The sequence below is a fragment of the Microtus pennsylvanicus genome, chromosome 3 (genome assembly GCF_037038515.1).
Source record: "Microtus pennsylvanicus isolate mMicPen1 chromosome 3, mMicPen1.hap1, whole genome shotgun sequence".
In the NCBI taxonomy this organism is placed as follows: Eukaryota; Metazoa; Chordata; class Mammalia; order Rodentia; family Cricetidae; genus Microtus; species Microtus pennsylvanicus.
In genome coordinates, this window is record NC_134581.1 from 110373716 (window position 1) to 110397414 (window position 23699).

Genomic DNA, 23699 nt, shown 5'->3' on the forward strand with positions numbered 1-23699 from the left:
CTTTGTCTATAAATGTAGCTTATTGGAGGAGGCAACATAATTTAAATAAAGTATTGTCATAGATGGGAGCTCTTCTAGTTAGACAACTGTCCAGTTCTAAAAACAACTACTTGCCCAAATCCTTTGGAAAGTTTTAACTGACTGAACAGGAACAGTTTTAAGATTTCACTAGTAAGTAATGCCTTGGCCAAAAAAAAGAGTATTTGAAGTATGCAAAAAAGTAATACTTATAGATCGACTACATTCAAATTGTCACAAATTTAGAATATGCATATATAGTTTAGCTCAATTTTATTTCAAAGTTGTATTCTAGTAATAGAATGTATTTTTAAGTTATAACTGTAATTATAGTACTGGAAAGTCATATTTGTAAAACTGAATTTAATCTATGGAGCTAAGTATTTTCACGTTGTATATTTTTTCATTTCTTAATACCAGAAATACTTAAGACTATGTTGCCATCTGCTGGTAGACCTTTTAAGAATCTCATATAGTGTAATGCTTATTTTATTTTAAATTAAACTTTTTGCCACTAAGTTCAGTGATACATGTTTCACTTTTTGTTTGTTTGTTTGGTTGGTTGGTTGGTTGGTGGGTTGTTTGGTTGGTTGGTTAGTGTTTCGTTGATTGGTTGTTTGGTTATTTGTTTGATTGGTTGGTTTTTTAAAGCAGAGTCTCACACAGCCTAAGCAGGCCTCAGGGTCACTAAGTATCTGAAGATGTTCTTGAATTCATGATTTTCCTGCCTCCATCTTTCCCCTGTTGAGATTAGAGGACTGCCCCACCATAGTGAGCAAAGATATACTGACCGGTTAGTAGATAGGTTAGTTGATTCTTCCAGGACTGGGATGGAGTCAGGAGCCTCCCCACTTACTAGACAAGTACTCTACTACCAAGTACCGCATACTTTGTCCTACCTCAGTTTAAAAATTCCAAACTCATAAAACAAAAGCATCTAGCCACTGTATAATTCTTCAGCACAGTGAAAGCATGTGACAAAATGGGCTTTGAAAAAATGTCTGTCCTGGAATTCTATAAGGAAGCTCGCAAAGGGAGAGAGATTAATCTTTTGTGAAGGCACTGGAGACTAGGGTAGCCAAACTCGGCTTTGGAGAATCTCACAATTACAGCATTCACATAAAAACAACTGGTTTAAACTAGAAAAAAAGAGGCAGACACAAAAAATTATTTTCATATCTGTATATATATATGTACAGCTTTATAGATACATATGTACACAAAAAAAATATTAGGAAGGAAGTTAGCAACTTATATTTATAAAAACATGATATTCCACATCTATGGAGTGGTTAGGATCCCATGCCTAAGAAACAAACAAACAGAACTCAGCACATGTCCCACTTCCAAACATGTGAAAGCTCTCCAAGATGTCTGACAAGATGCTTCTAGAGCCCAGCTGTACTTAGACTAGACTGCATGACCTGCTGTAACTCCAGTGCAGCGCTGTAAACCACCTACTAACCTCAGACCCGGAGCCTGGTAACTCCAGTGCAGCGCTGTAAACCACCTACTAACCTCAGACCCGGAGCCTGGTAACTCCAGTGCAGCGCTGTAAACCACCTACTAACCTCAGACCCAAAGCATGGTAACATGCTGGTGACTCTGGCCAGTTTGTAGATACTATACATGTTCAAAAAACAAATTCATAAATGTTAGTTGATACAAAATTTGCAGGTAATTAACATAAATTTAATAAAGATAAAAACTCAATAGGCAATAAGCTTTCATAAACTATGTTTTACTTTTTAATGTTTTTATTTAATATTGTTGTGGATTGTGTGTGTGATGTGTGTGTACTTGCATGTACACGTGCACAGCTCACAGGGTGCATATGAAGGTCGGAGGACAACTTCCAGGGATCAGTTCTCTTCTTCTGCCTTGTTTCTGAGTCAAGGACTCTCTTATTTCTTCTGGACTCTCTGTGGACCCAGGCTAGCTGATCTGTCTGTGGACCCAGGCTAGCTGGTCTGTCTGTGGACCCAGGCTAGCTGGTCTGTATGTAGACCCAGGCTAGCTGGGCTGTCTGTGGACCCAGGCTAGCTGATCTGTCTGTGTACCCCAGGCTATCTGGTCTGTCTGTGGACCCAGGCTAGCTGATCTGTCTGTGGACCCAGGCTATCTGGTCTGTCTGTGTACCCAGGCTAGCTGGGCTGTCTGTGGACCCAGGCTAGCTGGGCTGTCTGTGGACCCAGGCTAGCTGGGCTGTCTGTGGACCCAGGCTAGCTGATCTGTCTGTGGACCCAGGCTAGCTGATCTGTCTGTGGACCCAGGCTAGCTGATCTGTCTGTGGACCCAGGCTAGCTGGGCTGTCTGTGGACCCAGGCTAGCTGATCTGTATGTGGACCCAGGCTAGCTGGGCTGTCTGTGGACCCAGGCTAGCTGATCTGTCTGTAGACCCAGGCTAGCTGGTCTGTATGTGGACCCAGGCTAGCTGGTCTGTCTGTGGACCCAGGCTAGCTGATCTGTCTGTGGATCCAGGCTAGCTGGGCTGTCTGTAGACCCAGGCTAGCTGATCTGTCTGTGGACCCAGGCTAGCTGGGCTGTCTGTGGACCCAGGCTAGCTGGTCTGTATGTGGACCCAGGCTAGCTGGGCTGTCTGTGGACCCCAGGCTAGCTGATCTGTCTGTGGACCCAGGCTAGCTGGGCTGTCTGTGGACCCCAGGCTAGCTGGGCTGTCTGTGGACCCAGGCTAGCTGGGCTGTCTGTGGACCCAGGCTAGCTGGTCTGTATGTGGACCCCAGGCTAGCTGATCTGTCTGTGGATCCAGGCTAGCTGGGCTGTCTGTGGACCCAGGCTAGCTGGGCTGTCTGTGGACCCAGGCTAGCTGGTCTGTCTGTGGACCCAGGCTAGCTGGGCTGTCTGTGGACCCAGGCTAGCTGGTCTGTCTGTGGACCCAGGCTAGCTGGGCTGTCTGTGGACCCAGGCTAGCTGGTCTGTATGTGAACCCAGGCTAGCTGGGCTGTCTGTGTACCCAGGCTAGCTGCCCTGTGACTCCGCCCCCCATCTCGTCTTAGGAATATGGGACAAAGAGTCACACCAGCAATGTAATTTCACCTTACAAAATATCTGTTTGGCTGGGTGATGTCTCAGTTAGTAAAGTCTTTGCTGTTCAAACAGAAGACTGAGCTCAGTCTCCAGGATGAATGTAAAAAGCTCAGTGTGGGTCAAACACTTGCTATCCCAGTGCTGGGAAGGCAAAGATTGGTTGGTACCAGATCCCTAGTGCTTGATTTCCAGCCAGCCTAGCTTAATTGGGCAGCATTGGACCAATGAGAGACCCTGTCTCAAAAAGATAAGACGAAACTCAACAACCTGCTCAAGATGCCCTCATTCCTCCACAGACATATACACATACATACATGTGCACACATAACTACACATATAAACATTCAGACCACGGAAACAAATACACACAAAAAAAAATTTTAAATAAGAAAGTGAAGGTACCCTGAATCTTAGCGTAACTGTTTATAACGTAAAAAACACAAAATTGAAGCATGACACATTTATAGATCCACCACAGAGTGGCAGTAGAGGAAAGTCTGGGCTCAGGTTAAAAGTGAAAATCTGTCCGCAAAACAACAGGAGGAAACTTAAATCGCTATTTAGTTTAAATATGGGGTGAGTGTGAAAAATTAGAACAGAAAACATCAGGCTGTGAGCCCAAGCATGTACCAAATTGGGTGCAAGCTCTACTTGGTTATGGGTATAATTACATTATGGATTCAACAGTAGAAGCCCAAGCAGCTAGGGTCGCTTTCCTGCATCGTGAAGAACCTTGCTCAAAGGCGGCCTGAGCTAGCTTCTGCCTTCTATATTGGAAACAAAGAATTTCCTTGTTAATCATGGATCCTACAAGTAGAAAGTATTCTGTTAGAAGCTTCATCCAGCCCCTGGCATCCATATACCCAATGAGTCTGGGATGTTCTGATGGAAGTTACACCCCAAGCTCCCCCATCTCTCTCCAAACCCTGCCACATCTCAGAAAGTTTCCCAAATGATGACCCCTTCCCCAAGAGATGCTCAAGAAAACTCCCATGAGGTATTTACATTGTCCCTAGGAAACAGACCTGTGGTTTTCTAGTCTTCCTTTCCCATCTCCTCTCTGGGGTTGGGCTGGAACATCATCCAGGAGCGTTTTTTTTTTCCATTAAACCTGGGCTTTTTCTAATTTAGTTTGATATGGTCTGATTTGGATCGCTGCGTCAACAGAGAGGCTTATCCGAATACAGAAACTTTTCATCTGGAGGTTCCACCAAGGAGCTGTTTCTCTTGGCCCAGGGCCAAGTGGTGGGGAAACACCCTTCTCCCCAAGACCTGCTCTATGCCAGGCTAAGATCAGCTTCTCACTGGGTAAGTGTCCTTTCCACTTCACTGCCTTAGAGGCCCAGGGCCTCCTGCCAAAGACATGGCTGTGCCAGGTCCCTGACCTGTCACCAGAACAAGGACTCGCCTTGTCCCTTGGGGAACCTTTTACAGAAAAATGTTCTGTTCAAGAAAATATCGCACACCTCCATTTTTTTTTTTTTTTACTCAAAGCCTACCACAGTGGACACATTGCGCTAGGCTTCAGACCCGGCATAGACTTGAGAAATGGTACCTGTGATTCAAAGCCAGATCCCCAAACACACTTGAGTTGCCTTTTACAAGATCTTTTTAAATTGGGGCTCTCTGACACCATATGTCCTGAACGTCTAATTTCTCTGTGCACTAAGGCCTGGCCTCAATATACCCTTGACAATGGAACATGATGGTCACTGGAGGGAAACTTGAATTTTCCATCCTCCATGACCTTGAAAATGTTTGTCAACATGGGGACAAGCGGTGAGAACTACATGATGTTCACATTTCTGGGCATTGTGCTCCCACCGTTCCCTCGGCAGCCAGGCTCACAGCATCCTTCTTCCTGACTAGGGTCACAGTGCCTCTAGATTTCACTTGTTCCATTCAGTGACCGACATCCCTCACATTCCTCACCCCCCCACACACACACACGCTTCCTCCTTCTTACCCACCCTCTCCTCCCCTTCCTCCTACTATCCCCCCTACCCTTCCAAGCCACACACCATGCCCTCACCCCCCTCTACACATTGGCCTAACCCCTCTGGACCCTCCCTGCTCTCTACTCAAACCCTGTCTTACCAAACCCCTGCCCTCCTCTGCCCTGTCAGAGAGGTAGCGGGAACCAATGGGATTATTCGAGTCCACATTCCCTTCTCTCTTCAGGTCCTCTCACAAACACAAAAGCAGTTGGGTTCCTTCTCTGCTAATTCTTCTGTTTATATCAAGAGTTTCGCTATCTGTCCCAGGCCTACAATTTGGCATTATCTCTAAATCATCCAGGCCTCCACTCCCACTCCCAAAGAGCAAAGTCAAATTCAGGCAGCAGCTAGGCAGTACACAGACCAGAGCCATCTAGTGGACAACACAGCCCCTTAGAGGACGCGATGGTGCCAGCTACAGAACCATACTGGGATTATCAACCAGGTCAGAATGGCCAACAGAGGTGGGGCATCATCGTTTCCTTCAGGGTATGGAGATGGTCTCAGAAAAAGTTGTTAATTTTGATAAACTCTGAGAGATTACACAGTTAGCGGATGAAAACCCAGCCATTTTTCTAATTGATTACAAAAGACCATGGTTCAATATACTCAACTTGACCCAGGCTCCCCAGCAGGAGCTGTAGTCCTGGCCAACCATGTCATTTCTCAGTCAACACCAGATATTAGAAAAAAAATTTTTAAAGGCTGAGAATGCCCCCCAAACTCTCATACAAGAATTGGTGAAAATGACCTTAGCCAGATACTTCTCCACCAACACCTCCTGCTGAGTGAGTCTACCAACTCCCCACTCCCCCTCCCCACATGCAGGAAGCAGCCAGACATGAACCAGCATCCATATACCCAAAGAGTCTGTAATGTTCTGATGGAAGCTCCACCCCAAGCCCCCTTCCCTATCTCTGTCCAAACCTTGCCCACATCTCAGAAAACCTGCCAAATGATGACCCCTCCCCCAGAGATGCTCAAGAATGCTCCTATAGAGTATTTAAACTGCCCCCCAGGAAACAGATGTGTGATTTTCCAGTCTTCCTTTCCCACCTCCTCTCTGGGAGCTGGAAAATCATCTGGGAGTGTTTTTGTCCACTAAACCTGTTTTTTTTCTAATCATGTTTGATTTAGTCTGATTTGAATTTCTGCATCAGCAGAAAGGCTTATTGGGGTGCAAAAACTTTTCAGAAATAATGGGCATGGTTCGTCCCACTGGAATGAGATTGTGATATCAGGTGACTTCTACCTTCAGATACACACTATCAGAAGATAGAGAATGCATGCGTTCTTTGTCCTGACAGAAGAGACGCGCATCTGTGAAGCACAGCGGGAGAGGTTCTCAGAAGATCAAAATGTTGTAGAAGGCATGGAAATTAAATGAACTCCCTCTCGTAAGACTTTAAATGCCTATGACTCGAACGATTCTGCACTCTGCTCTGCTTTATAAGATGATGGCCCTTTGTCTCTGCTAGTTGTTATTGGAACATGAGATATCTGGGATCACAGAATTTGAACAATCTAAGAATGTATGACTTGTTTCTGTAACAAGCATGCTGTGTGCAGAGGATCTGACCTAAGACCCCAGGAGCTCCACAAGCCTTTCCTGACCAGGCTCCTAGGACTGTTCTGCTCACAGTCCAAAGCACTCTAAAACTTTCCTGGCTCAAGTCTTTTCACTGCCTTCAATTATTCATGTGAGCTGGAGGCACACATGCCACAGTATCTAGAATCGGGGGTAATTTATGGGAGGAGTTGTTCCCTTCAGACATCAAGTGCACAGGCAAGATCAAATTTGAGTCGTTAGGATCTTACCAGGCCAGAGGTTTTTTTGTTTGTTTGTTTGTTTTTCCTAAGGCAGGGCCTACCTTGTAGCTCAGGTTGACTTCAAACTTGCCTTTTAGTACAAACTAGCTCAAACTCATAATCCTCTCAGTGCAGCCCGCTGAGAGCTATGATTACAGCCTCAGTGTGTATCCTTTACCACTGTGATACACTTCCAACACAAAACAACAAAGTGCCTGGAGGACAACTGGATGGGTTTTTTTGTTTGGTTGGTTTTTGGTTTTTTGAGACAAGGCTTCTCTGTGTAACTTTGGTACCTGTCCTGGAACTAGCTCTTGTAGACAAGGTTGGCCTCAAACTCACAGAGATCTGCTTGCCTCTGCCTCCCAAGTGCTGGAATTAAAGGTGTGTACCACCACCACCCAGTAGTTTTATAATCTGTTCTGAAGTCCACATGAGCCCATGGAGAACCTAGCCTTAGTTCAAATGGACTCTATCCCCTGTTGTGAAATAGAATATTTGTTTAACTATGTAAAGATGTGTTTCTTTTGTTTATGATGCTGCATTTGCTTAACTACATACATAAAAACATGTTGTTGTTTTACCTTGTCTGCCTAAGGCACCTGATTGGTCTAATAAAAAGCTGAACAGTCAATAGATAGGCAGAGAATGAACAGGTGGGGCTGCCAGGCAGAGAGAAGAGAGGTCAGCCATCCAGCCAGGGGTCAACCTACCAGGGGCCAGTAGACAGACATAGAGGAAGCAGGAAAGCAGAATTGACAGTACATAGATGAGGTAAATGAGCCTCCGACAGCATATAGATTAATAGAAATGGGTTCATCTAAGTTTCAAAAAAAGCTAGCTAGAAACAAATCAAAGCTAAGACTGAGCATTCATAATTAAGAAGTCTCTGTGTCATGATTTGGGGGCTGGCAGTCCAAGAAAGACTGCTACAATCCTTTAGCATTCCATAATGGAATGGAAAAATACTGAAATGTTCAAGGCCAAATGGGCATTGGAGAAAGAGAGATGCCCAATCCTTCGGGGACTGTTAGACAGTGAGGGGATGAGGCTCCTTAGCAGTTCCTCTGTGTTTCATTGGAGTAGTCCTAAGCAATTGGACCTACAGAGTAAGGGCTAATGTAGAAGCAAAATGAATAAATACGCTATTAGCTTTCCAACTCTGTTAAAAACAAATCTCTAAAACCTCGGAGGGATTTTATTTAAGGATTCATAGCACAGCCAAGTTACTTCTCTCATTTAGTCACAGGATGAGAAGACAGAAGTGTTTTAAGCTTACACAGTAGTAAGGCCCCTTTTTTTATTTTGTGTATGAAAGCCTGACAGCAAGTCAGCCTTTGTCTGAGGGCTGCCTCTGGGTACCAGGCTCACTTGGAAAAGAACAGAACCCACCACAATGAAAAGAGATTTACCACACTGTGGAACAGACATCAGTCAAAATCATGTGGAAGCCTTTGCTTGGGATAACACTAGGGTGGTCACTTCTTCACTCCCATGAAGTTTCCCATAGGAATGGAGACACAGCTGCCCACAGAGCAGCAAGCATAATAGTGTGTACCTGTTGACGAAGGTGTCTATCCTGCCCATTCCCACCGCTGTTCAGTCCCAAAGAGACACACAGAAGTCTACATTAGTTATAAACTGATTGGCCTATTAACTCAGGCTTCTAATTAACTCTTACATCTTAAATTAACCCAATATTCTTGTCTATGTTAGCCACGTGGCTTGGTACCTTTTATCAGTGAGGCAGTCTCATCTTGCTTCCTCTGGGTCTGGGTGACAACTGCAGACTGAGCCTTTCCTTTTCCCTGAATTCTCCTGTTCTGATCTCCCTGCCTATACTTCCTGCCTGGCTACTGGCCAATGGACATTTATTAAACAAATACAAGTGACAAATCTTTACAGGGTACAAGACCATTGTCCCACAGCACTTCCCTCTTTTTTTTTTCAAAACAAGAACTCTGAATCTAATCTTCCTTGTTTATCTTTTATCCAGATCGCTATCTGTAGTAAGGAGGCTGCCCAGACTCCCGAAATAATCACACAAAAACCATAATATTTAAATCACTATTTGGCCCATTAGCTCTAGCTTCTTATTTTCTAACTCTTACATCTTAATTTAACCCATTTCCATTAATCTGTGCATCACCACAAGGTCATGGGCTACCAGCAAAGTTTCAGCATATCTGTCTCAGGCGGGGCTACATGGCTTCTCTCGCACTCCACCTTCCTTCTCCCAGCATTGAGTTTAGTTTTCCCCCACCTAGCTCTGTTCTTTAGCCAGTTTCTATATTAACCAATGGTATTCACAGCATACATAGGGGAATCCCACATCAATTATTCCTAACAACTTGTAACCAACACTCTAAACAAAGACAAACATCCATAATCCATTTTGTGGGAATATGGCATGGTTTTCTAGGCTACTTCCTGCTGATAATCTTATGGGGACCCAAAGAAAATTTAGGATTATGGTCAAGTCCTGACTGGAATATTCTGTGAGGCTTGATCGTCTCCGCCAGCAATCTTGAGGTTGTTCAGGATGTAGAACTCAGATGAAACTCCAACAGAGGTCCTCTGAAATGTTGGATCACCTTGGCCATCCACTCCAATCAGAAATTTCTTATAGGGGTCTTCCTTGATCAAACCTGATTTTTCTTATCCCAGAATGAATCCACGGCCTCTCATTTCCTATAGAAAAAAGCAAAACCTCCTCTCCAAAGTAACATATCTTTTGAATTAAATTTTGAAGTCAGGGCATTTTCAAAATACATGTTGGATTAATTCAGCAGTATTTTTAATCAAATGTATTTTAACAGCTTCTGCTCCTTCTGCAGCAGTCCTACAATTCAAGGACAACACAATAACATAAAGTATCCAGATTCTCTATGTATTTAATATCTTTACGTGGCTTTATTTAAACTCTATTTCTTTTATTTTTAATTTTTGTTTTTTGGAGATAGGGTTTCTCTGTGTATCTTTGGTTGTCCTAGAACTAGTTCTTGTAAATCAGGCTGTCCTTAAACTCACAAAGATCCGCCTGCCTCTGCCTCCTGTCAGGAGCCAATTTCCTCCTAAAATCATTGCAGGAACCATCACCCTGGGGAGTCTGCAGAGAACCCCACACCCATAATTGTGTTAGGAATCGTTCTATTGACAGAACCTACCCCACACCCAAATTGGCTGTTAATGGAGAGCTATCTGTTAGTGGAACCCACCCCACATTCCAAACTATCTAGAGAACTAGGTGTGTCAACTCATGACTTCCTGGCCTACGTGACCTGACCGAACGTAACCTCCCGGGCCATGTGACCAACGTGAACCATGCGGCAAGAGCCCAGGCCCCTGTGCCCACCCCCCAACTCCTTACCCTATATAAGCTGTACCCCATCTCTAATAAACGGAGGCTTTGACAAGAACCCCGCTTAGCCTCCTTCCTCTTTCTTAGCTCATTTATCTTCCAGATAGTGCCTCTCCGTGACCCTGGAATAACTGAACTGCAGGGTGGGTTACAACCCCTAGACTGAGTAGCCCACCCCAAAGTGGTTTACAGCCTCCAATGTATTGGGATTAAAGGTATGTGCCATCACACCCAACTACTTTTTTCTTTTTTTTAAGGACTTTATCCTTTTTCTTTTCTCTCCTAAGTCTACATATATTTTTAAACACACGGTAAACTGTTTAGAGGGTTTTTTGTCCATCTGAATCTATCTTTACTGTATATCTGTCTTTTTCTCACCATGAGTCTTTAAGTTGCTAAGCAATCTGGCTAGAATTAAAGCTGTGACTTTGACAGCAGGATCCTCCCCATTCCTTAGTTTTCTGAGAGTCTAGCTTCACGGCAGAGTTGCTGGTAAAAGCCATGTTTATTGCCACAGCTCTATGGAGTTTCAAGGTTGGTTGAGATGGAGGAAGGACAGATATGGGAGCAGGGAAGGAGATATCTTAATTGAGGGAGCCATTTTGGGGTTGGCAAGAGGCTTAGCTCTGGAGGGGTTCCCTGGAGTCCATGGGGATAACCCCATCTAGGACCCTGGGCAGCAGAGGATAGGGTGCCTGAACTGGCCTTGTCCCATAGTCAAACTGATGACTATCTTGAATATCACCATAGAACCTTCATCCGGCGACAGATGAAGATGGAGACAGAGACCCACATTGGAGCACTGGACTGAGCTCCCAAGGTCCAGTTGAAGAGCAGAAGGAGGGAGAATATGAGCAAGGAAATCAGGACCATGAGGTGTTGGTCCACCACTAAGATAGTGTGCCTGAACTAATGGGAGCCTCTTCAAAAATCTCAAGATTCAAGCCCCATTTTTCTGGTCATCTCTGTAACAAAACAGCTGTTATAGCCCCTCCTCACAATCTATCCTTGTACCCAGGAGACTAGGCAGATATGGTGAAACACCCTGCTTTCCCACCTCCAGCACACCTCCCTGAGACCCTGACTCTTCTATCCCAGCCCCACTCTTAAGTGGAAGCTCCCAGAACTCCCAGTGGACACACCTAGCAGTATCCCAGAAGAATTCCCTCCCAGGCAACACAAAGCTGCCACACTCTAAGCACCAGAGAGGGCAAGTGAAACCAAGGAATAAAACCCATACCCAACAAAGACAAGATCAGATATCAACACCTAGAATGGGAATCTTTCTGAACCCAGAAGACTAGCCGCCAGTGTAGAACCACAGTCAATTACAGCCAGGACAGTATGTCTCCACTAGAGGCCAACAACCCACCACAGAAGAACCTGAGTATATAACTGAAATGCAAGACAAGACCTTAAAACAGCCTTGATGAATGTGTCAGATGTCCTTGAAAAGGCTATGATTGAATCCTATAAAGAAATCTATGAAAACAGAATCAAACGGGAAGGAAATGAATAAAAACCTGAAAGTAGAAATAGAATCAATAAAGAAAGTCCAAACTGAGGGAAATCTGGAGATGAAAATTTAGAAGCTAAAACAGGAATCTCAGAGTCAAGCCTCACCAATAGAATACAGAAGATGAAAGAGATATTGTAGATACAATAGAAGGAATGGATGTCTTGGTCAAAGAAAATGTCAAATCTAAAACATTCCTGACATAAAACATTCAGGAAATCTGGAACAGATCCCCCCACACACACACACACACACATACTTCATATACTCAAAACATTAAATACAGAACAACAACAACAAAGAATGTTAAAAGTGAAAGAGAAAAAGACAAAGTAAATATAAAGGTAGACCTATTAGAATTATACCCTACTTCTCAGTGGAGACTTTAAACGCCAGAAAGCCCTGGACAGATGTGCTACAGATTGTAAGAGACCACAAATGCCAGCCCAGACTACCAAACCCAGCAAGACTTTTAATAACAATAGATGGGGAAAATAAGATTTTCTATAATTAAACTAAATTTAAGCAGTATCTACCGATCCAGCTCACAGAAAGAAAACTCCAAGCTAAATAGGAAAACACAGGGGAAAAAATTCCAGACCAACAAATCAAAAGGGAAAACACACACACACACACACACAGATTCCAATAGCAACAACAGCAAAGTAACAGAAATCAACAAACACAGTTCACTGCTACCTCTCTACATCAACTGTCTCAATCCCCCAATGAAGAGACATAAACAAACTGAATGGATATGAAAACAGGATCCATCCTTCTACTGCATCAAAGAAAAACAACTTAACATTGAGAACAGACATCACCTCAGGGTAAAATGATGGAAAACGATATCCCAAGCAAATGTACCTACAAAGTCAAGCTATGTATACATTTTAATATCGGACAAAATAAGACTTCAAACCAAAAATAATAAGGTACTACATACACATCAAAGAAACAGCTACCAAAAAGATGGTGCAATTCTTAATGTCTATGCCCCATACACAAAGGCACCCAAGTTAGTAAAAGAAACACCACTACAGCTTAAAGCACATATTGAACCTCAAACATTTACAGTAGAAGACTTTTTAAACCCTACTCTCACCAATAGACAGGTCATCCAGACAAAAACTAAACAGAAAATAATGTGGGATCCAGCCATGATAAGCTAAGTATGGGCAGGTCACCCAGCGGAAGTTTTTTACTTCCAACGATTATCACCTGCCAGAGTAGAACTCAACCATCAATAAATTTAATAAGAGGCCTGAGTCTGAGTAGTTTACCCTGAAGCAATATGTGGTAGCAGGAAAAACCACAAGCTGAGATTACCCAACCACCACCCAAGAACAGACCATTCAAAGGAAATGCCTAACATTCCAACCACTGTAGATAGGATCACCTGCCAGCACACCTCACCAGGACACCCCTAGACAAATGTCAGCAAATCCTGGGTCCTAAACTTCAGAAACCCCTCACCTCCACCTTTACTACTATAAAAACCCAATTCTAACTGAGCTCGGGGCTCTCTGTTTATTCCAATATGTAGGACATGCGGAGAGACCAAGTTTGAAAATTTGATTAAAATAAAAGCTCTTTGCTTTTACATACGGGACTCGGTCTCCTTGTTGGCTTTTGCAGGGACTTCACAGATTTGGGCATAACAGAGCTAACATGTTATAAACAAAAGATACTTGCATTTCATCCAAACACAAAAGAATATACCTTTTTCTCTGCACCTCATGAAACTTTCTCCAAAACAGACCACATGTTTGAACAAAAAGCAAGTCTCAACAGATACAAAAAAATTTAAATAATGCCCTGTGTCCTATTTGATCACCAAGGATTAAGATATTAAGAACAGATATTAAGAACAGAAACAACAGAAAGCTTACAAACTCATGGGAACTGAACAACTTACTACTGAATGAAAAATAGGTCATGACAGAAATTAAAGACCGGCTAGAACTGAATAAAAATATACAACCTACACAAATTTACAGAACACAATAAAGTTGGCCCAAAGAGGCAAGTTCATAGCACTAAGTGCCTATTTTAAAAACTGGAGAGATTTTTTACTAGTGACTTAAAAGCACAACTAAAAGCATTAGAACAAAAGAAATCAAACCCAAAAGAAGTAGACTGTAAGAAATAATCAGACTCAGGGCTGAAATCAATAAAATAGAAACAAACAAATAAAAATATAAAGAATCAGTGAAGCAAAGGGTTGGTTCTTTAAGAAAATCATTAAGATTGACGAATCCTTGTCCAAATTAATTAAAAGGCAAAGAGATAAGATCCAAATTTTAAAAATTAAAATGAAAAGGGAGACATAACAACAGACGCTGAGAAAATCAAATGAATCACAAGGACATACTTTAAAAACCTGTACTCCACCAAACTGGAAAATCAAAAAATAATGATTTTTTCAATATATACAATTTACCAAAGTTAAATCAAGATCAGATGAACAACTTAAACTAACCTATAACTCCTAGCAAAAATGAAAACAATAATTAAAAATCTCCTAATCAAATAAGGCCCAGGGCCAGATGGTTTGAGCACAGCTTTCCACTAGACTTTCAAAGAAGAGTTAATCCGGTACTCCTCAAATAAAATAAAAGGAGAAGGAACATTCCAAAATTCATTTTATGAGGTCACCGTTACCCTGATACGCAAACCACATAAAAGCCCAACCGAGGAGGAAAGGTACAGACCAATTATTAACATAGGTGCAAAAATTCTTAATTAAATACTCGCAAATTGAACCCAAGAACACATCAAAAAGATCATCTACCATGATCAAGTATACTTCATCCCAGATATGTTCAATATAAGAAAATCAGTAAATATATTCCAACAGATGATCAAAGAAAGACAAAATAAACATATGTTCATCTCATTTGATGCAGAAAAGGCCTTTGACAAAATCCAACATTCCTTCATGATAAAAATCCTAAAGAGATTAGGGATACAAGGGACATACCTTAACACAATAATGACAACTTACAGCTAGCCCATAATCAACATTAACTAAAACGGAGAGAAACTCAAAGCAATTTCACTAAAATTAGGACTAAGACAAGGTTGTTCACTGTCTCAATACTTACTCAACATAGTACTCGAAGTCTCAGAGCAATATGACAACTGAAGAAGATGAAGGGGCCATATATAGGAAGGGAAGAAAAGTATCATGATTTGCAGATATGTTAGCATATATAAGTGACCCTGAAAATTCCTCCAGTTAATTCTAACAGCTGATACTTCAACAAAGTGCTGAATACAAAATACTCAAAAAAAATAATCAGTAGCCCTCCTATATACAAGTGACAGACAGACAGAAACAAATAGGGAGAACACCTCTCACAATAACCTTAAATGACATCAAGTATCTTGAGTATCTCTAACCAAGCACGTGTACCAGAAGACAGAAAGATCTTACATGCTCATAGAAAGGAAGGATTAATACAGTAAAAATGGCCAGCCTATCAAAAGCAATCTATAGGTTCACTGCAATCCCCATCAAAACTTCAATACAATTGTTCACAGATTGAAAACACAATTTTCAGCTTCATAAGGAAAAATCCCAGGATAGCTAAAGCAGCCCTGAATAATAAAGGAACCGCAGGAGGCATCACCATCACAGACATCAATGTGAAGTGCAGAGCTGAATAAAAACCACAGGGCACTGGCACAAAATCAGACTCATTGACCAATGGAATCAAACTGAAGGCCCAGACTTATATCCTCACACCTATGATACTGATTTTTAATAAACAAGAAAGAAATATACACTAGAAAAAAATTATTCAACAAATGGTGCTGGTCAAACTAGAAGTCTGCTTAGAGAAGAACCCAAATATATCCTTATTTATCACCCGGAACAAAACTTGACTCCAAACAAATCAAAGACCTCAATATAAACCAGATACACTACACCGCATAGAAGAGAAAAGTGGAGAATAGCTTCGAACTCATTGTCACAGGAAAAGACTTTCAGAACAGAACACATCTAGCACAGGAACTAAGATCAACAATTAATTAATAAATGGAACAATTAATAAATGGAACCTCATGAAACTGAAAAGCTTCTGCATGACAAAGGACACCATCATTAGGACAAAGTGTCAGCCTACAGAATGGGGTAAGATTTTTACCAACTACACATCTGATAAAGGGCTAATATTCAAAATATATATAAAAAATTCAAAAACTGGATATCAATAAAATAACCCAATTAAAAAATGTATAGATCTAAACAGAGAATTCTCAACAGAGGAATCTCAAATGGTTAAGAAACACATAAAGAAATGTCTAAATAACCTTAGTCATCAGGGAAATGTAAACCAAAACTACTCTGAGATCTTAATATCACTATGGAAAACGGCGTGGTGGTTCCTCAGGAAGATGGGAATTAATCTACCACTAGATCCAGTTATACCATTCTTAGTCATATACCCAAAAGTCGCTTCATCCACAGAGGCACTTGATCAACTGTTCACTGCTGCTCTATTAATAACAGCCATAAACTGGAAACAACCTAGATGACCCTCAACATTTGAACATGGAAAAGTCAAGCTGGTGCCTACATAGAGCCTTCATCCCTAAATTCTAGCATCTTTGCTACCAGAAGTTACTCTGCACACTACCAAAAGAGTGAACACCAATGCAGCCACAAACCCTTTGATCTACAACGCTGTTCTGTCTGGAACATATGCCAGTGCAATGGTGGCACAAACCTTGTGGGAGTAACCAACCACATCTGGTTTCACTTAAGGCCTACCCCACAATGTGGAACCCACACGTGTCAATGCTTTGGTGACCAAAAACCTGGGACTAGATATCCCAGAGAGCTAGGGCAAAGCCAAATACTACTATTATTCTAAAAGAACATAGCAATACAACTCCTAATGTCATTCTCATAGATCAGTATCTTGCTCAGCCATCATTAGGGAAGCTTCCTCCTGAAGTAGATGGGAAGAAACAAAGAGACTCAAGTCAGATGATATGCAGGGAGAGAGAAAGACCTTGGAACACTCAGCCCTAAAGAGAATGTCTCCCTCAAATCCCTCCCCTCAGGGCTGAGTCAACCCTGTGGATAAAGAGGAAAGAGTATAAGAGCCAGAGGGAATGGAAGACACCAAGGAAACAAGACTTTCTAAACACTACAGGACTAACGCACATATGAACTCACAGAGATGGAAGCCACAGGCACAAGGTTTGCACAGGTCTTCGCCAGATAGGGTCATAGAAGTAAAAGCAGAAGTGAGTGTTCTCATCAGACGTGATCCAGAGTTGTGGGGGAAGAAGCATACGCTGAGGGAGAAGTTCTTCACAAGTGCCTGGAACCTTCCCATCCAAAACATTCCCAATTTACTCTACTGTACTGTCCCACCCTACATCATCTAGACCCTACCTTCTCAAACTGCATCACCAACCAATGTAGAGGCCACATAAAGAAATTAAAGGTAGCAAGACAAAGGTGGCAATAGAAGGTTTCTGGATGTGCAACAAAAATTATTTTAAAATCAAATTTGCAATGAATTTGGGGTGTTTCTGGCTATCACTGACTTTTGCTGCACTTGCAGCCTTGGTTCTGAACATGTGCCCTGAGCACATTGTAATGAATGCATGTGGAATCTCAGCACACAGCACAAACCAACACTCAGACTCAAGACCAGTATTCACTATAAACTGCAGCTTTCACCGCCTACGCCATGTTTCTGCACTTGCAGACATGCAACAGTTCAATTAAAAAGCAAAGACTTCTTATATTTTTCTATTATCATTCCTCAGCAAGTAAGGATTTAGTCAACACTTGTTTGATTTTATTGTATTAGAATGCTTGATTTTTAAAACTGCTGTTAGAGATGCTGGCTTGATTTTATACAAGGTCATTGGATGAATTTTGGAATGGGATTGGACATAATTTCCAACAGTTTTGGGAATGCCTCCAAACACACTGCTGCCATTTTGTACTGTGTGTTTATGCCCAGCAGCATTCTTGAGTTCCATGATTGTGAAACAAGATACTAATCAGCTCTGAGAATGGTTTAAGATGCTCTACAGATATTCGGTCAAGATTTGATTCTCTTTGTAAGGATAAAGAGCACACCATCTCATTAGTACTCAAAGTTGCTTCTCTTTAATAAATTACAAAGTGGTGAGTATGCTGAATAAGTGTTTCAAAATAAAACTCTCTAGAATTTATTATCAGTACACATTTAATTTGAATACAGATCATGTAAAAAGTTTTCTAACTAAATTGGGTCATGAGTACAATAAATTTAAGAATTGCTGGTCTAGATCAGGAATCTACACCCTGGGCAACTGTATATCAAGGTCCGTACTTACATAGCCCTAAAGTACTTTTCCTACTTTTTCTCAGAGAACCAACTATGCTATAATTATATATATGTTTGCTTCCATTTTGGTTTTGGAGGGGGGTTGTGGTTTGTATTGGTTTGGTTTGGGTTTTTTGTTTTGGTTTGGTTTGTCTTGTCTTGTTTTGAGTCAAGGTCTCACTCTCTAACCTAGGCTGGCCTAGAACTCAGTATATAATGATTCTGTGGAATAGTCCTTTTATACACTGTAAAGATTTGTCACTTGAATTGGTTTAATAAAATGCTGACTGGCTGGTAGCTAGGCACGAAGTATAGGTGGCACAACCAAACTAAGGATGCTGAGATGAAGAGGGGTGGAGTCAAAGGAGATGCCAGCAGACACAGGGGAAGCAGGACATGAAAAACTGAGGTAACAAGCCATGAGTCATGTGGCAGAGGGTAGATAAGGAATATGGGCTAATTTAAAATGTAAGAGTCAGCTAGTAACAAGTCTGAGCTATCAGCCAAGCATTTACAATTAATATTAAGTTTCTCAGTGGTTATTTGGGAGGAGCTGCCAGCACAGGAAAACTCCACCTATACAATGATTCAAACAAAAACTAAAATATAAAAATACTAATAGTTAAGTTTAAATAGAGATTGGGGATTTTTTTTTCATGTATCTAACCAGTTAAAGAAAAATTCCACATTGCTTTCGCATCAAGGGTGTTCAGGAAGAGATGCCTGAATTTGAACCCAAAAAAAGCACAAATAAAGCTTGGGTATGGCAGAATGTCTTGCGGGCTTGGCACCAGAGGGATAGCAAACAACACTACCACCTCCCATCCCCCTCACCCCCTACTAGCCATAAACCCCCAATGGGCCATACCTGGCCTAGCTCCAGAGTTAGCACCCAGCCCTAGTCCATCCTTTGTGCTACAGGTACCTTTTGTCACCCTATGCAAATCTTGTCCCATGGATATAAGGCCTACATAAAACTTGGTTAAGGGAAACCCAGAAAACCATGGTACTTCATGAATCAGGTATTTGCACTTGACAAAGTATTTTTGGAAGCTTCATTCAGGTTGTTTTGAGCATATGAAAATCTACTAACTAACGTGTAAATATATAGGAAAAAGTAAGAATGCTGAAGTTGGCTAAGGGAAAGTGCTTCAGTCCACCAGGCTGAGGAACCTTGTGACTGCTAAGGTTAAGTTCATTCTCAATGTGTCTCTGAGTCTTCATTTCATGGACCCGTGTGAACCCACACACCCAGGCCCACTTGGGGTTTGTAGGGCTGGAGTATAAATGAATCCAATGGGAGTATCTGAATTACCACTAGGAAGAGGAGTAGGTCTGAGTGGTGGCTTTAGGTGCAAGGGGAAAAAAGACTAGGATGTTGTACACTTGGGCTATTGTACACTTGTCCTCAAAGTTGAATGGCCCAATACATACTTACCCACTATCAGAGCAAATGGTCAGAGCACAGCTGTTGTTCTGGCTATGAAACTCTCCGCAGAACCCCTTAAGTGTCCTGAGGGGTACAATGGAAGAAGAGCAGTCTGAGTTCTGAGGAGCTGTGCTGTCTTTGTTAGCCCAGAGCCTTTGAGGTCGGCAGTTACAGACTTTCCACCAACCCCACTCCAGCTCAGCAAACAGGCCTCAGGCTTTCCCCTGGAAAAGATGGGTGAAAACATGCTATAAACAAAACATACCTTAGTGACACAGGGACTTGAAGAGAACATATCTGATGAATGTACCACGGATCTAGATATTGTAAACTGTGAGGCTAACTCAAGAATTTATAGTAAGGACAGATCTAGATGCTGTAGCTAACTCAAGAATTTATAGTAAGGACAGATCTAGATGCTGTAGCTAACTCAAGAATTTATAGTAAGGACAGATCTAGATGCTGTAGCTAACTCAAGAATTTATAGTAAGGACAGATCTAGATGTTGTAGCTAACTCAAGAATTTATAGTAAGGACAGATCTAGATGCTGTAGCTAACTCAAGAATTTATAGTAAGGACAGATCTAGATGCTGTAAGCTGTGAGGCTAACTAACTCAGGAGTCTGTAAAAGGATGGGTCATGAGAACCCATCTCTGAAGTAGTACATTCTTTGAATGTGCTAAGAAATAGTGGATCCCTTAATATGAACCTCCCCATATACCAACCTAAACATTGTAAGCAAAGAAAACAGGTCCTAATGGTATCTGTCTAAGAATAGCAATGCTAAAGAAGGAATTTCATGTAACATTTGTCAAACACCTTCCATTCACGCAGAGTAAAAGGTCACAGTACTTAAAATCTGGCAGGAAGTCTTCAAGACTCCAGATGTACAAGGTCAAGAACTTCGAGTTAAAATACATACATGATACTCACAGAAATACCATCACCCCCTTCCACTCTTCTCCCCAGCCTTGCTCTGCATGAGTCCAAGCCTTGTGTCACGGCTCTTTAATCTGTGAAGAACAAGGATGGATGAGCTACCCTCAAACACAAAGGCCACTGTTTACAAATTCGAATAACAATTGATAGCCATGGACAGTATTTCCATTTACATCACATCTGTCTTATTACTAAAGCAAGTGATCTCCCCGTGGAAGACTGAAGTGAGCATCTGTGTAAGGAACTGTCAAGAAGGACCATCAGCCAAGAGTCACTTACAGGGAAAACCTAGTACCTGAGAGATGCAAACCTTTTAGTTGAAGACAGAGGAGTCCCAAGACTTCACATGTGAAACTTCTCAAGAATCAATAAGAATAGATCCATAGAAATATTTCTCTGTCAGGGGTGATACTTCTTTCTGAAGACATTAACAAGATGGGAAAGGGAGAGGTCAAGGTTGAGGAGGTACCAATATAAACAGTTCTGTGACTCTTCAGAACCAGTTCTGTGCAGTAGCAATACAATACCAGAGATTCCTATCTGTGCTCACCAGCTGGAACCCCTTGAATTAGATTAGAGCAGACCTAGGTCATAGAGTCCACTGACATTCAGAGAAGCTTATCCTTATTTGTGTGTGCATAAACTATATAGACTGCCTACATAAATCTTGGCTACTTTTTTAATGCCCAAGAACTTGAAGTCATTTCTATTGTCCCTTGTGGGAATTTGAAATACAAAACATTCTGATAAAACCATTTGCCACTATCAAGGAATATCCTCTAGAAAGCCACAGGCACCTCTCTAAAATAACCTATTGGATATTTGTTGCAGGCATGCCTTTCCAAAGATACCACAAAATCACAGCAAGTAACCTTGAAAAGAGTCTGGATGTCTGTTATTTGCCTCGGGAGCTAAGTATATGATGTGCCACTGTAAGGGAACAGATGGGACCCCTTGTCTCTCTTGAAAAAAGAAGAAATTGCGCCAGAGGAACTTTGCTATGAAATAAGCCTTGAAATCTGCCCTAAGATTGACAAGTCCTTCTAACTTACTCTGGGATTCTCTGTCAAGATCCAATATATATACATATATAGAGGTATAGAGATCTTCCTTATCCCATGAGTTTAATCTCTGATGGATCCTCTCAATTCCTCATCTTAAATCTAATCCAAGATTTGCCTAAATTTTCATTGTTATAAAATGATTATGATAATGTTCCCTTTATAATACATACGGATGACAATATCCCCTTCATAATGCATAGAGTTTTGATGAAGGTTCATTAATTCTGTTCTTGTAACATGAAAGAAGATATAGACAGAAGTGAGAGGCCATGCTTGCATTCCAGTGAATGTTTATTGACCAAAACAGTGGAGCATGATTGACTTACGGGCCCTGCTTTGCTAACCACTGATTTTAATTATTCTTACTTCTAAACTTAGACCTGTCTGGACAACAATAGGTCTAGTGTTTGCACACATATGTGTATGGAAGAAGATTGATAGAGTTCTTAACTCCCGGACTATCAACTACTCTGACACTCCCTGATGTTATTAAATCTATGATGGGTATTAGTTTGAGCTGTTTGTGGATTGACTATGCTTTTTGTAATAGCATACACATGCAACTATGAAATTACAATATCATTAAAGATAAATATTTTGAGTAATGTGGCAGAACACAAGATTAACTCAAAAAAATCAGTAGTCCTCCTATATATAAATTTTATATATTCCTCGGCATGCATATATATATACAGAGAAAGAAACCAGAGAAACAGCACCCTTTACAAGAGGCACAAATATAAAATATTTTAGGGTAACCCTAACCAAACAAGTAAGTGAAAGACCTGTATGACAAGAACTTTAAATCTCCAAAGAAAGATATTGAAGAAGATATCAGAAAATGGAAAGATCTTCCATGCTCTTAGATAGTTAGGAGCAACATACTAAAAATGGCAATCTTACCAAAAGCAATCTACAGATTCAATGTAATCCCCATCAAAATCCCAACACAATTCTTCACAGACCTTGAATGAATAATACTCAACTTCAGATAGAAAAATAAAACACCCAGGATAGCTAAAACAATTCTGTACAATAAAGGAACTTCTGGAGGCATCGCCATCCCTGACTTCAAACTCTACTATAGAGCTGCAGTAATAAAAACAGCTTGGTATTGGCATAAAAACAGACAGGAATCAAATCAAGACCCTGATATTGATCCACACACCTATGAACACCTGATCTTTGACTAAGAAGCCAAAATGGTACAATGGAAAAAAGAAAGCATCTTTAACAAATGGTGCTGGGATAATGTTGATTGCCTTGGCGGGTTACTTAGTCTAGGGGTTTGTAACCCGCCTGGCAGTTCAGTTATTCCAGGGTCCCGGAGAGGCACTATCTGGAAGATAATGGGCTAAGAGAGAAGAATGAGGCTAAGCGGGGGTTCCTGTCAAAGCCTCAGTTTATTAGAGATGGGGTACAGCTTATATAGGGTAAGGAGTTTGGCTTGGGATGGGGGCGGGGGCATGGAATCTTGCCACGTGGTCCATGGTGGTCACATGGTCCAGGAGGTTACCTTCGGTCAGGTCACGTAGGCCAGGAAGTCACGAGTTGACACACCTAGTTCTCTAGATAGTTTGGAATATGGGGTGGGTTCCACTAACAGATAGCTCTCCATTAACAGCCAATTTGGGTGTGGGGTAGGCTCTGTCAATAGAACGATTCCTAACACAATTATGGGTGTGGGTTCTCTGCAGACTCCCCAGGGTGATGGTTCCTGTAATGATTTTAGGAGGACACGGCTCCTGACAGGATAACTGGTGCCAACATGTAGAACAATCAGAATAGATCCGTATCTATTGCCATGCACAAAACTCAAATCCAAGTGGTCAAGGACCCCAACATAAATCAAGTTACACTGAACCTAACAGAAGAGAAAGTGGGAAGTAGCCTTGAACACATTGGCACAGCAAAAACAATTCAAAGAGAGGGAAGAGATAATATGTGCGCAAAGGAGGTCAAGATCATGATGGAAAATATAGAGAGACAGGTGAACCAAGCTCGTGGAAACTCATGAACTCTAGACCAACAGCTGTGGAGCCTCCATGGGACCGAACTAGGTCCTCCATATGTAGGAGACAGTGGTGTATCTTGGTCTATCTGAAGGGCCCCTGGTGCATGAGCTAGCTTGTTGGAGCCCATTCCCTATGGTGGGATGCCATGCTCAGCCTTAATG

General features: G+C 41.7%; 1 protein-coding gene across 1 annotated transcript in view; it reads right to left on the reverse strand.

Moving 5' to 3' along the window:
- Angptl5 (angiopoietin like 5) overlaps window positions 1–23699 on the reverse strand; it is a 57589-nt gene that overhangs the window by 6790 nt on the left and 27100 nt on the right. The window contains 2 exon segments of the mRNA XM_075968009.1: window positions 19529–19743; window positions 20454–20533. The gene's annotated coding sequence lies outside the window, so the exon portion shown is untranslated.